Source organism: Sturnira hondurensis, unplaced genomic scaffold (genome assembly GCF_014824575.4).
Source record: "Sturnira hondurensis isolate 20B ecotype Veracruz unplaced genomic scaffold, ASM1482457v3 Scaffold0020787, whole genome shotgun sequence".
Lineage (NCBI taxonomy): Eukaryota > Metazoa > Chordata > Mammalia > Chiroptera > Phyllostomidae > Sturnira > Sturnira hondurensis.
Window position 1 is genome coordinate 1,373,711 of NW_028093418.1, and position 14,988 is coordinate 1,388,698.

General features: G+C 49.8%; 1 non-coding gene across 1 annotated transcript; it reads right to left on the reverse strand.

Annotated features, from left to right (window-relative positions):
• Window positions 1-14,334: 14,334 nt before the first annotated feature.
• On the reverse strand, window positions 14,335-14,441 carry LOC118976252 (U6 spliceosomal RNA). Its single transcript, XR_005064227.1, has one exon. It is a non-coding gene; the product is annotated as a U6 spliceosomal RNA (small nuclear RNA).
• Window positions 14,442-14,988: the final 547 nt, after the last annotated feature.

A 14,988-nucleotide genomic window follows, 5' to 3' on the forward strand; every position in this document is an offset into this window, starting at 1 on the left:
CTCAGGGCTGCACACCAGTCCTTGCCTGGGGCTGCTGCCTCTGGGAGCACGAGGAGAGAGAGGAGAGTCACTACAAAGGTTGCCTGAGATACTGCAATATCGTGCAGGGCACTTTATCCCTAGTACGTCAAAACGTAACATGAGAATGCCCAAGCAATTCCACTCCTGGGAATTTATGTCAAACAGAGAACCAGCCCATGGGGCAAAGTCAAATGCACGCAGATGCTTGGTGTATTCTTGTTTTTTACACTGTAAAGTTTAAAACTACCAACAGGAAACTGCGTAGTTCGATACACTCAGACTGAGGAGGATGTAGGTAAGCCGCACGTGGGAGGTGACAACCTTCAGAAAGAGGGCGCAGTGATGCTGAGAGAGTGAGAGTGAGGAGGGCACCGGCAGTAAGGAGAGGCTGGCATGAGAGGCAGGCAGGTCAGACAGGGCCTGGAAGGCCACATTGTGTTATTCTGAGACACTGCCGGGCTCTCAGCTGCAGGAGAGGTTCATTGCACAAAGCCCATGCGGCTGCTCCTGCCTGCCCCTCCCCCCCGTCTGTCAAATCACATAGGTATCGNCCCCCCCCCCCCCCCCCCCCGCAGAGCATCAGGAGGCCTGGCATGTAGACGTGTGAGAAGGAGACACGGCCAAGTTCGCCAGGAGAAGACCATGCTCCCCTGCAGAGTTGAGAGGGGGACATCAGAAAGAGGGGTCGTGCTCAAAGGCACCACCTGTTAACAGCCAGATGTGGTACCGAAGAATGTCGCCCTGCACCCCAACCGCCAAAAACGTCCTCATTGCCGGAAGGGAACAAACTGAAACAAATACACGTTGAGCTTCAAGGCCCTCCCCTGTCCAGGCCCCCTCCAGGCCCCTGAACCCAGAGTTGCATTCACACATTTTATTTTTCCTTCCGCAAAGAGCGTCTGTCAAATCACATAGGTATCGTGTTCCTGCAGGTCAGGATGTCCCTGCTCCCAGAAATCGGAGCTGGGAAATAACCAAGCAGTTAATGGGGTGGGCACTGCAGATCCTGAGAGGATAGGCGATGGGTGAGCCAGAGATTGGTGGAAGCTGGGGTTACAGGGCATCACTGGGGGGCGGGGGCTGATGTGAAGGTGCCAGTGCCCCCAGGGTGGTGGCCAGGAGTAAATGGGTAAATGAGATGATGTGATCAGGGTCTGAGTGTGTGCTCAGCACTAAGTCAAAGTTGCTAAACTTTGTTACTATTCTTAATACTATGATTAGCATTGTTAGTACGGTTGATGGGACCAGGAGACCTGTGAACTCCATTTGCGGCGGTGGGTCCCATTTCAGTCACTGGAAGGCCTGGCACAAGGAAGGGTTCTTTTGCAAATTTCTATGAAAGTCTCTGTGTTGCTCTGTCACATCCTTGAAATAAAGAAACCCCCACCTTGCAGTGGGAAGGGTCTGACTGGGGAGGCATCATCTGGGTGCAGCCTCCGGGGGGGGGGGCAGGAGACCTAACCCCCTTCCCACCGGTGGGTGGACTGTGGCTGGAGCCGCCCGGCCCCACCCCAAGTTCCAGAGCCAGCGTGGGAAGAGGCTGTGACCTGAACCTAGAAGGTGCTTTTCTGATCTCCCAGTGGCTTCTCTGAGTGGTCAAGTCAGCTTGGCAGTGGATGGAAAAGTCGGCTTATCCGTCCCAGTTGAAAGTATTGAATAGTTTTCTCTGTGCCCTAATTATGTTTCCAGGAAAGGAAAGGGTGGAGGGAGGGGTGCACGGGCATCGATTGTGGCGTCACCAGGGTTTGGGAGAGCATGTCTCCCTGAAGCAGAGGCCTTCCAGAAAACCCGAGCCTGGAGTCTTATTGAGTGTGGGAGGGCACAGGGGAAGAGGAGGGGTGAGGGGACATGGGTCCTGCCGAGCCCTGTACCCACCAGCTCAGACAGTCGTCCTGTGGCATCTTTCAGCCCAGGCTCCATGGGCTCAACAGGACGCCTTCCTTCCTTCGTTTTTTTTACTGAGTGAATACTCCTGCCTGGGGTCCTCTTAGCAGTTTTATTCCTCACTGCACACAAATCAGCAGGCTTTCGGCAGTTTGAGGGTGCGGGTGGCATGGCCCAGCACCCGGGGGCCTGGCTCTGCTCTGGGTAGAAGTCCAAAGCTGCACCACTGAAAGTGCCCCCGCTTGGCTGGGGGAGGGGCAGCTGTAGGAATAGGCCCCCACTCTTTACGCCCACACCAGCAGCAGGGAGGTGATGGGGCAGAATGCTCCCAGTCTGTCCCCCAGAAGCCGCTCCCACCTGGAGTTTGAAAGACAGCTACTGGGGGCTCCCAGGAGGTCACCCGGGCATCAGGGAGCCCAAGCCGACCGTGGGCTGGAGCAGAAGCTCCCCCCCCCACCCCACGACCCTGGCCCCCCCACCGGCTGTCAGTCTTTGTACTGCCATGTTCCTCTGTGGTTTTGTCCCACAGAACTGCCCAGGGACAGTGACCACACACGAGCCAGGGAGGGAGGTCCCCCATCAGGGGTCCTTGAGCTGCCCCTGTGAGCCACCCCTGTCCCCACCTACACTAACTGCCCACGAGAAAACAGGCCGCTCCATCCGCGTGCAGATCCATCTTTAATTAAACTTTAATTCACTCAGGCCTTGTCCCTGCGGCCACATGCTGCTGGGACTTGGCGCCACTGTGACCTGGACCCAGGCCAGAGCCTCACGGGAGAACAGCCAGGGGCAGTGCAGGGTCAGGGTAGATTTTTCCAGACTGTTCTAGCCAAGGCTCCAATGAGGGAGCCTAGGATAGCGCTCCCCCAGGAAGCCTGGGGCAGATCGTGTATGGGCAGAGAACACCTGCTTCCAGGAAATACCTTCCCCCCCCCCACACACACACACAGAGGTTTGAAAAAATTGAGATTATGCAATGACCCATTTCATCTTGTTTCTTTTTTTAAAGATTTTATTTACTTATTTTTAGAGAGGGGAAGGGAAGGAGAAAGAGAGGGAGAGAAACATCAATGTATGGTTGCCTCTCGCACGCCCCAAACCGGGGACGTGGCCTGCAACCCAGGCATGTACCCGGACTGGGAATCGAACTGGTGACCCTTAGGTTCACGGGCCCACACTCAATCCACTGTGCTATACCAGCCAGGGCTAAATTCATCTCGTTTCTGACGGAAGTCATCAAGATGAGAAGGAGAAAGCTGAGGTGTCCAACCCCTGACGTGTGCAAAGAGCTAACTGGGAGCCAGGCTCTGCAGGGAACTGAGATGAGGTCAGCTTTCAGCAGCCTGCCATGCCGATGCCCCACCCACCGTGTGCCTGCAGATCACCTGCAGTTCACCACCTGCCCAGGGCTCTCTACCTGGAACCGACATCTCTCTGGCTGTGGGAGCATGGGGCATGTGAACAGGACATCCCAAAACGCCGCAGAGTTAATGCCCCAGGAGGGCAGGAGACCCGGGACTGGAGCTGGCGGGTAATAAATGCCCCAGCTCCCTCACCTCTTGTCCACCTAGTCTCTCGGGGGGTCCCCAGTGGGAAGCAGCGGTGCCTGCCCGCCCTGGCCCCTGCGCGTTGATTCGCCCTGTATTGGCATCCATCCTTCTCTGACTGGCACCCTCCCTTGCCAAGCCTTTGGGAATCACACTTCAAATACACAGCCTGTACCCCAATCCTAGTCCCAGCATCTGCTTTTGGAGGAACTCAAACCAAGACTCTGCTTTGCTCTTGATCTCAGCAGTGATGTCTCCAAGTTAGCGTCACTGAAAGTGAGCATCTCAAAGTCAAATATCTACAGGCCCGAACCAACAACTCTGACGCCAGGTGCAGTCCCGAGTTCCCGGAGAGCCGTGTCCTCTCTCACGGGTAGCTGCCGCTCCACAGGTGACCTTTTCCGGGACCGTTTAAGTTGAGTGGTGAGACCAGAAGGCATGTTATGGAGAGTTGAGAAAAGGATTGGACGTGGGGAAATAGACAAAACCAGTGTAGATGGCTCTCTCCAGACCAGAAAGACAGCACAGTTCTTGAGGTCAGAGAAGTGTTTTAGGTTAACAAGTCTGAGAATACTTGTGTGCACAGAGGAAAGATCCAGTCATGAAGAAGAAGTTGAAGATAGAGGAGAAAGGCGGGGTAACTGAGATGAGGGTGAGAGTCCATTTTCAACACGAAGAAAGCCCAGCATTCTCTGAAGTGGCGGGGGGGGGGACTTATGGGTGTGGGGTGCATGACACCCTCAAGTGAGTGTCCTGAAGTACCCCAAGGAGGAGAGACCCATTCCTTTGAAAGTAACAGTTATTAGGTATTTTTATCATCTAATTACAAAGCTGATAACATGCGTATTGTAGAAATGTTGGAAATGCAGCAAAGCACAAAGAAGAAAATAAAAATTTCCTGTTATCCCACCACTTAGAGGTAACCGTGGTTTATTTTTGCATCAATACCTTCGAACTAGAATTATACTGTGCATACTGTTTTGTCATCTCCTATTTTTTACTTCATAACATTTACTATCATAAACATTAAGACACGATCAGTTACAGGTGCGTTGTATTTTCCAGAGATGCCTGCACCAGCGTTCATTCCATCCCACCTGCCCTTCCTGCAATGGGTCGCTGACGTGTCCCCATGGAGAGCTGGCATCTTCGTTCCTCCCTTTGAGCCCGGCCAGGTTTTGTGTAGCCGCCATGGTCAACAGAATGTGGCAGTGGACCGTGGTGTGTGACCTCCAAGGCTGGATCGTCAAAGGCTCCTGCCTGGCTCTCTTCCTTCCTTTTCGACTTTGGAATCAAGCCACTGAACCTGGGGGAAGTCCTGCTGGGTGGAGAGGCCATGTGGGAATGTTGCCACCGACCTACGCAGTCGACCCTCTTAGCTGACCATCCGTGCCTGTCAACGTGGGAGGGAGCGACCCTTCAGATGATCCCAGCCTTTCAGTTCTCCAGCTGGGCCCCAGCCCCTGTGACACAGGGATGAGCCCTCTTTGTTCCATCCTGCCCGAGCCCCCGGCCGCCGCCGAAACCGTGACAAGCAGTACATGATGGCTGGTAAGTAGCTCAGGTGGCGCGACGTTGCGTAAACCCCTAATAATTCTCCTTTCTTGGGCTTTGAGTTGTCTCCAACTTTTTGTTATTATAAACAACACTGAATTGAGCCTCCATGTGGCTGATTCTTTGCCTAATTGTCTGTTTACTAAGAATAACCTTAGAAAAGTACCATAAGGAGGGCAAAGGCTCCGATCACTCAAAGGGCTCTGGAAGCGCGTGGCTCACACGCTTCCTGGAGCGGCTGAGTCAGTCTGCGTTCCCATCGGTGGTGGCCGGTGAGAATGTGGGAACGCATCCAGTGAGCTATTCTTAGTCACCCTCCTCTGTCCTCTGGCAACTGCTCATTTCTCTTCCTCAAACTGCCAGCCCCACCTCTGTCGGCCACTCGTGGAGGTGTGCGGTTCTGGGGATTGGCGACTTGTTGGAGGACGCCCCGTTGGGAGTCCTTCAAGGCCAGGAGAGGACGGGACCTGCTGCTGGGGGTGCCGAGGGGCCCGGCGGCTTTGCTCGGGTCAGGGGGTCCTGGGAGGGCCCCCGAAGTTGATGCCACTGCACCCAGAGGTGCCTCCAGCCCTCTGGGTGGAGCCTGGGACAGCAGCTCCGGCCACAGCAGTAAACCCAGGGCTTCTAAACGGGGTTGGTGGTTAGGATGGGGGTATCTTTTCCTATTTTTTTGTTGGTGTTGAGATGAAATTCACATAACATAAAACCAACCATTTTAAAGTGATAAATTCAGTGGCATTGAACCAAAATTCACAGTGTTCTACAACTGCCCCCTCTGACTAGTCCTCTGTCTTTTATTTTCCAAAAGGGAGACCCCAACCCCAAGAAGCAATCCCCAGCCCCTGCTTTGGCCCCCAGTGCTTGGCAGCCGCCGGTCTGTGTTCTGCCCCCAGGGGTGAGTTTGTCCCAGTATTCCACATGGAGGGAATCCCGCAGGAGGGCGTGTTTTGTGTCCGGCCTTTTCTCACGGAGCATGGCGTGTCTGAGGCTCACCCACGCTGCAGCCACGCGGTCGGCACTTCGTCCCTCCGTGGCTGAACGGTATTCCATTGCATGGACACACCACAGCCTGCTTATCCGCCCGTTCAGGGGCGTCTGGGTTACTTCTGTCTTTTCACCAAGTACGCACATTGGAACTCGTCCCACACATGTCACCCTTCCTTGTCACTTCTTCGGCTGAACTGTCGCAAGTCTTTGACTCGATTATAAAGGAATATTCATCGCTCTACAATGCACCCCTGCAGACCACCTGACTCCTTATTAAAACTTCCTGACTTAGAATCAGTTGGTCCCATGTCCTCCAAAAGGAAAACTAAAGCCTCCCCTCGGAGTTTATCAGGCAACTCGTTTTTGTTTGTGTGTTGGTTTTGTCGTGTTTTGGTAGAATCGCTCTAGAGAAACTCCCTGCACGGCGTTGAGGTGAGCCACCAGCCACCATGTCCTAGCAGGCATTTCTGACTGAGCTGGAGCAATCTGGGCCCAATAAATGGGTCCCCTGAGATCCCTCGCCGCCTGCTCCCCTTGGTGCTTCCACATGCTTTGGTGGATTAAGCACTTAACGAAAAACCAGGGCGGGGGGAGGGGGGGGGAGGCGGGGGCGGGGGCAGGGGGAAGCAGGGGTGGGGGCGGGAAGCCAGTCATTGAGTGTTAGAGCAAAGTCACCGAGGAAAGAACCAGCAGCAGCGAGGTTTCTGCCCAGCCCGTCTTCCCCCACAGGCCTCCGCACAGGCCCCTCGGGTCCACGTGGAAACTCGAGGAAGGAGCCATGGCCAACACATCAGAATTAAGGGCTTGTGGCTCATTCACTTACACCCCCCCAAGGGTCTGCTCCCATCGAGGGCGAAATGTACCGTATTCGCTGGTCCATCTTACCTGGAGAGAAAACATTTACTGACCAGAGTAGCAATATTCTGTGGCCATGTTTTACTGACCATTTCTAGGTTTTGTCGTTAATGATTAAACATCAACCATCAACATCTTGATCTACTGAACAATTTATAGCAAATTTATCTAAACAGCATGACTCCTATTTCTTGTCCGAAGTAAACACTAGGCAAATTGCTGGAAGATTCTGTGTAGTATTTTCTGGTCCCAGAGATCAAGTAGATAGAGCATTTTGGTCCAGGTGAGGTTTTTCAGGTGCTGATGAAACCATCAGATAAGAAGCCTGAGGACAGGTGCCTCCCCGGGGGGCGGGGGGGAGGGGCTCTCTCAATTGGCAATAAAAACCTGGAGATTTCAGAGGTGAGCTATCTCCTCTCAGCCCCTGCTGTTTGGGGTATAGGCTATTATAGGGACGGGGCAGGTTGAAAGGGAATACATTCTGCACTATAAATAGAAGCATATATTATTAGTCTAGACTGTTTTGGTTATATGTGCCAGAAACATGCAACAAATTAGCTTAAGCCTAAGAAGATGATTTATTGGTTCATTGAACTTGAGCTTCATGGCCACAGCCGTCTGCTCTCACAGCGGGACCTGGGAGCTCACCCTGGGCCGCCTCCTCTGCCTTCCTCCGTGTCGTCGTCAGGGTTGGGCGGCGGCCGGGGCGGGCAGCTCCACCTGAACCGAAGCAAGGAGGGGGTAGTTTTCCAGAATACAAGCCAGAATCTTGGGGTAGACAAGAACAAGAGATTCTCCCGTGAGAAGTCACCAAAGAGACCTCCATGAATCTCGCCCTGAGTTGCCACATCGACTGATCTCAGGGTACCTCCCGAGGACCTGCTCTGTGCTGAGCACTGTGCTAAGTGACAGGGATGCGCCGATGAGCACGACACTCTGCCCTTGTGGAGCTTGTGTGTTAAGGTCAATATACTTTTTTATGACTCCAGCCAGACTAGCCTCTGTCATGAATCCATACGACAGCTGGTTGGGGAGTGTCACGGGCCCGACTGCCTCTGGTAGAACCTGAGACAAGTACTGGTAAGTATGATTTTCGGAGGAGCGGGGTCCTCGGGGGAAAAGAGGGAGAGGGAAACAGTGGAGCAGGGTGAGGAGCTAAGCAAGAACGAGGTCTCAGCAGGACTCAGCATCAGCCTGGTCCTGGAGCTCTGGAGCATGAGTTGCACCGTGGAGTTGGTCTGGGCTCCAGGCAAGAGGGCTGGCCCCGTGCCGGTCACTCCAAGGCTGTGGGCCACCCAGGGTGGACTGTGGGTATGATATTCCAGGCCAAGTGGCTCCTATTCTGCCAGGACAACTCTGAAGTGGGCAGCTGTGACTCATGAATGACCAGCGCTCCCAGGGTTGGGTCTGCTGTCCCCACGAAGCATCCGGGCCGGGGGTGGCCACCAACAGTGTCCATTACAAAGGGGACGATGGTGTCTGCCTTTTCAATGTAGTGTGTAAGGCCTATTTACATACTAGACAGCAGCTTGTCTTCAATTCTTCAATTATTCAATTAGTTAAACAATATGACCAAAGAACAAAATAATAGAAATAATAATATTGAGGAGATGAATCAAAACTCCCTTTAAACCTTTCCTGGGAACTTGGTGCCTCTCTTAGAAAAAAATAATCATAAAGCGAAGGCCAGTTTGTGAGCTGAGTCTTTCTCAATGATGCCCAGGGTATGGAGGGAAGTTAAGGGAATGGGGTTGGGTAATGTAAGATGGGCTGGATGGGTGGAGAGGGCCATGTCTACCGGAAGATCTTTGCTCCCTAAAAACAGAAGCTGATAAAGTTGGGGCGATTATAGCCATTAATCATCTGTAACTGAATGCTTGTAATGGAATAAAATGGCAGTTGAAAACTCCAAATCTGATTTGTCAGTAATGGACAAAACACTCCATCTAGACGGTCATCCGCTGCAGAGGAACAATAAGCGGCATCTTGTACTTTATTCAGTTTCAAATGATTTCACTCATCAGAAATTGCAGCTTCACTGACCGCAAAAACTTCACAGGCGTTAAGGTATTGAGCAACCCACCCCTTGCCTGGAGAGAGAGCAGGAAGCCTCGGGAGCCGAGTCACACCCTGCAGTCAGGGTGGGGGCAGGAGGCTTGCACCCAAGGACAGGAGGCATGGCACCGCTGGGTTTTGTGTGAGGGACTGACACCAACACACACCATGCTCCCTTCTACACACACGGCGCTCACTGCTACTCCGTCATATTTATAGGTGTAACTTCGCCATGAGGGAGACTTCTGCCCAGGAAAGTAGGTTAAACGTTCATTACGTGAACTTCCTTAAAGACATGTCAGTGCTGCTCTAGGAAGTATCAGCAGAAAGCTTACTCCCTAAAATGCTTCGAGTCCAATTCGAAGCCACTGTGTTATGCTCTTGACCCAATTCTAATCAAGCATCTTACTGAAAGACTTCCAGTTCTCAATAGCCCCAGCTTTGCCTTTGCCCCTAGTCGGCCCAGCAGAGCTCTCTGGCCCTGGTGTGCTTCATGTCTCTCACTGTCCAATCAGAGCTCCCATCAAGGTCAAGGTGGCCTTCCACGACTCTCCTCTCGGGTGTTGGTCACTGCTCCCCTCCTCACCCATTCATCCATTTATGTCTAGCAGTGAGCCTGCCTCCTGTATCTCCATCTGCCCTGACCACAGCTTTGCACAGAGTGCTTTATTAAACCATTCTAGAATTATGCAATTGGAGTGGGACAATTGTTTCCTGACTGTAGCAACACCCCCACATTAAAAAAAATTAAAGTATTTTGCAAGCCTCATCAAGAAAAAAAAAAGAAAATACATGCACATTAATATCAGCGGGGAGAAACAATTACAAATATAGAAGAGTTTTTAAAGGGTAAAGCAATTATATGAAACTCCATGTGAATAAATTTGGAAAACTGGGAAATGAATAATTCCCTAGGACTGATGATAAGCATTGGTTTAAGAAAAAGAAGACAACCAGAAAAGAAAAGGCAGCTAAATATCTACCCTAAACAAGACACAGGGGGCTAAGTGATTAAATAGGACAGGAGAACTTCCATGTCACGTAGACTGTTTTACAACTCAGTGAAGATGGGCACCTCAGAAGGAGATGGGCATCTTTCCAACTCAGCTACGGTCCTGGCGTAAACCCAGCACATTCTGAATGTTGTGAATTAGGAGAAAATGATCCATCAACTCTACTTAGGAATATGGATGAAAAACTATCCTAATGGAATACTAGCAAATTGAGCCTAGCAGTGGATTCAAAGAATAATATATCATGGGTTCATTCCGAAAATGGAAAGACGATTCAACATTATCTAAACATTATCTACTACTGTAGCAAGAGATTAAAGGGGAAAAATACCATCTCACTAGATGCTGAAAAACCCTTTGACAAAACTCAACACCTATTCCTATATTAGTTCGTTAAAAAACACAGCTCTTAGCAAAACAGAAATCGAAGGAAATTCCCCTGACTTGATGATGTGCATCTTCTAGAAATTTGCAGCCAGCAAGAAGGGAGGAGGAATTAGCCATATAGCATAGAACTCAAGGAAGCAGGGCCTTTGGATTTTTCCATTGAATTTATTTATAGTAGATAATGTTGCATGCATTAAAATTCAAAAGACATAAAATGGTATAGAGTGAAAACCTCTTCCCCGGGGCCGCCTGCCAGCGGGCCCTCCCAATAAACAAAGAGTATCATGGCCTTCTTGGTTCTCCTCCCAACGCTAGTCTGTGCATTTGTTGGCAAATTCTCAAATATTTGTTTTGCAACGGTAGTAAACACGAGTTCTTATTTTCTGCAATACATTGTTCCATGCTGGTACACGAAGACCTTCTTTGGTTTTTTTCCTGGTCAATATTGCATACATGTATTCACCTTGCCCTCCCCTGAGAGATACTTAGATTGTTCCAGACTTTTGCAGTGACAAACAATGCTGCTGTTAATAAGCTTTACACGTGTGTCATTCTGTGTGTGTGTGTGTGTGTGTGTGTGTGTGTGTAGGATTGTGTACTGAAGAACTTGGCCTTGACCAGAGAGACGGTCTGGCTTTTGCCCTCCAATTCTGAAAGGCACTCTGTACCGTGCTCCATAGGAGAGTCTTCGTTCAGGGCTCGGACCTGCCGGAAGGAGCAACCACGTGACTTAGGACGGGGCCTTCGGGTCACACAGCATCAGTCAACCTGGGTCCTGCATTCCAAGGTTAACTGCATGTTTTTGTGGTTCAGTTTCTTAACTCTTCTGAATATTGTATGAGTCGTATTTTCCTTTCTCTTTCAGAAAGCATGATTCGGCTGCCTTTTACTTTGGAAAGCTGCCTGCTCGATTTATGCCCTGAGGATCAGACACTCTTGACAAGGTAGAATAGAGCTCCCCTCGTCTCGTCTGAGTAAGTCACACTGCGCATTCTTCCCAGAGGAGGCCGTCCACTCTCTCAGAAACCTGGGCTTACTCCTAACTGCGTGGCAAGCCCCACGCCTCCCACCCCTCTCTCCATGTAATTTCCCTCCTCTTTTTTCCACCATGGCTGTGAATGTTGCCAGAGACTTTTTATCTGATTTCTGGTTACTCCACTTCCTGATTTCCCCCCCACGGCATCTGTCCCTCCCTCATCTCTTGAGGCTCTTACAGCTGTGGCCCACCTTCCCCCAGCTGAGTATGCCCACTCCTACAGACCACCTGGTTGACCGGGAGGGTCTAGGAGCCACCTGACCCTTGGGGACAGTTCCTCTCACCTTGTCAGAGCTGCTCAGTGAGTTGTTTCAGCCCATGAAAACTCAAGGAGCCCATTCAGTCACATTTTCAGAAACTTCCTATGAAAAGAATTGCAGAATGTTGTTCTTGACAGTCCTTTAATAATTCATTGCATGGACGCAATCAGAGTGGAAACTGGATTTATTTCAGTTCTGTAAATACCAGTGAGGCCCTAGGCCAGCTGCCCAATTTCACTGGGCCCCAGCTGGAAAGATAACTTCATAGGGAGTTTCCGGCTCCAGAATGTATAGTTCCAAATCCTTTGGTTAGTTGGGATCACAAAAAATAAAGACCATCTCACCCATGAGCTCCTGTCGGCCTCACTCCTCTGTCTATAGTTTCTTTTTTTTAATATATTTTATTGATTATACCATTACAGTTGTTCTATTCCCCCTCTTTCATTCCCCTCCACCCTGCACACCCCCTTCCCCACTATTCTCCCCCCTTTTAGTTTATGGCCACATGTCTCAAGTTCTTTAGATTCTATATTTCCCCCACTATTCTTGCCCTCCCCCCTATCTATTTTCTACCTACCGTCTATGCTATTTTCTGTACCTTCTCCCCCCTTCTCCTCCCCCCACTCCCCTGTTGCTAACCCTCCATGCGTTCTTCATTTCTATGGTTCCACTCCTGATCTAGCTGTCCTCTTGGTTTGCTTTTGTTTTAGGTGTGGTTGTTAATAACTGTGAGTTTGCTGTCCTTTCACTGTTCATATTTTTTATCTTGTTTTTCTTAGATAAGGCCCTTTAACATTTCATATAGTAAGGGCTTGGTGATGATGAACTCCTTGAATTTGATCTTATCTGAGAAGCACTTTATCTGCCCTTCCATTCTAAATGAAAGCTTTGCTGGATAGAGCAATCTTGGATGTAGGTCTTTGGATTTCATGACTTGGAATACTTCTTTCCAGCCCCTTCTTGCCTGTAAGGTCTCTTTTGAGAAATCCACTGACAGTTTGATAGAAACTCCTTTGTAGGTGACTGTCCCCTTATCTCTTGCTGCTTCTAGGATTCTCTCCTTCATTTAATCTTGGCTAATGTAATGATGATGTGCCTTGGTGTGTTCCTCCTTGGGCCCAACTTCTTTGGGACTCTCTGAGCTTCCTGGATTTCCTGGAAGTCTATTTCCTTTGCCAGACTGGGGAAGTTCTCCTTTATTATTTGTTCAAATAAGTTTTCCACTCGTGGCTGTTCCTCTTCCCCTTCTGGTACCCCTATAATTTGGATGTTGGAACGTTCAAAGATGTCCTGGAAGTTCCTAAGCCTCTCCTCATTTTTTTGAATTCTTGTTTCTTCATTCTTTTCTGTTTGGTTATTTTTTTTCTTCCTTCTGGTCCACTCCCTTGATTTGAGTCCCAGTTTCCTTTCCATCACTATTGGTTTCCTGTGCATTTCCCTTCATTTCAATTAGTTTAGCCTTCATATGTTCCTCTAATTTGTGACTAAAATCCACCAGTTCTGTGAGCATCCTGATCACCAGTGTTTTGAACTGTGCATCTGAGAGGCTGGCAATCTCTTGGTCACTTAGAGTTATTGGCTCTGGGGCTTTGAGTTCTTCTTGAGCCATATTTTGGACTGTTCCCGCCTGTTACACATGAGGAGCGGAGCCCTAGGTGTTCACCAGGGTGGGGCAACTCAGTCGCTGGGTTGTGACGCTGTATGCGGGGGTGGGGCCAAAGGGGAGCAATGGCGGTCCCCTCTGCTGCCTCCCGCCACCGCTGGGGCCTGAGTGGTCAGTCTCACTGCTCACTCCTTTGCTGGTTTTTCTGCGCATGAATGTGTGACCGCAGCCAGACCCCCGCCCTGCACCCTCACTGGGTCCGCCCAATGCTACCCGTGCTGCCTGGGCACCTGGGGTGGGGGGATCCTTCCTGCCCCGCCCTGCTCTGCTGCTGGCTCTGCCCCTCTTCCGGTTGAACGGTTCGTTGTTGTCGGACTTCCATACAGTTCAATTTTCTATTCTTTGGTTGCATCTTTGTTTACTAAACCTTTGTTGTATTCAAACTGGGTTGTGGGAGAAGGCACAGTGTTTCCACCTACACCTCCATCTTGGCAGAAATCCCTGTCTATAGTTTCTGAATGTAGCTTGGCACAGACATATGATAGGCAGTCAAAAAGTTTTGATGTTTGAGTGAATGAATAAATGAATACACAGAGTATGTTAACAGACTGTTTGGTGGCAGATGTGGCCAGTGACAGGACAGTCAGGGAGTTGCAAGAATTAACTTCTCTCATCTCCTCCACCGTGAAGCAGGGCAGCCTCTGAGGTTCCTCTTCCTCACCCCTCCCCCACCTCCAGCTCCTCCACTGGCTGAATCTCACTCACACTCGGGAATGAATCCTTGGGGCCCCGAGGAAAGTGCTTCACACACATGCTGGGTGAAACACGCTGTGCTTAATAACCAGTGAGGCTGCTCCCAAACTGCATCTCGTCTTTACCAATATCTGTAATTGACTCTTAGGAAAACCAGCAGCCGAACTTACCATTAGCTCTGGGAGAGAGTGCTACTGTCAAGTGTAAGGGCAAGACCTTTGGCTTGAAGACCGCATTCCTCTGATCCACAAAGTGGCAGCAAATGTAAGAAACTGAAATCTAAGGCTCGTGCCAGTGACGAGGGAGAAAAAGTGGTAGTTATTGTAAATTTGATGGTTTTTAATTTAATTCCATGCTTAGGTTTGGGGTGTTTTTTTTTTTAAATATGGAATGCTTCAGAAATTTGCAGGTCATCCTTGCTCCGGGGCCATGCTAATCTTCTCTGTATCGTTCCAATTTTAGTATACATGCTGCTGAAGCGAGCACGGATTTCTTTTGTTTTTTTCAGAAAAACTGTCATTAAAGCAAAGGTGACTATTGATGATCTCAAGAAATTATGACATTGTATTAATTTGCCACAAAAGTCACTTTATTGGATTGAGTTTAAATGTATTTTATTGGACCATGAGAGCTACATACGTCTATAGATTTTCTTCTTGCCTTACTTCCTTTTAAACTAATATTTATTTTAATAAAAACAATACAAGCAAATGATCTTTGGAACAATACACAAGGAAAAAAGTGCTAGTTGCCTTGGCAAAGGGGAAGTGGATGGGGAGGTGCAGAAGAGAAGGCGGACTTTACTGTACCATTTGAATTTTGAAACATGTGAACATACTTTCTACTGTAAAAAGGTAATAGTAAGGTAACACAGGCACATAATTTAAAAATTAATAGTATTAGGGCCCTGGCTGGTATAGCTTAGTGGATTGAGCACAGGCCTGGGAACCAGAGGATTGCGGTTCGATTCCCAGTCAGGGTACATGCCTGGGTTGCAGGCCAGTTCACAGCAGGGGCCCACAAGAGGCAACCA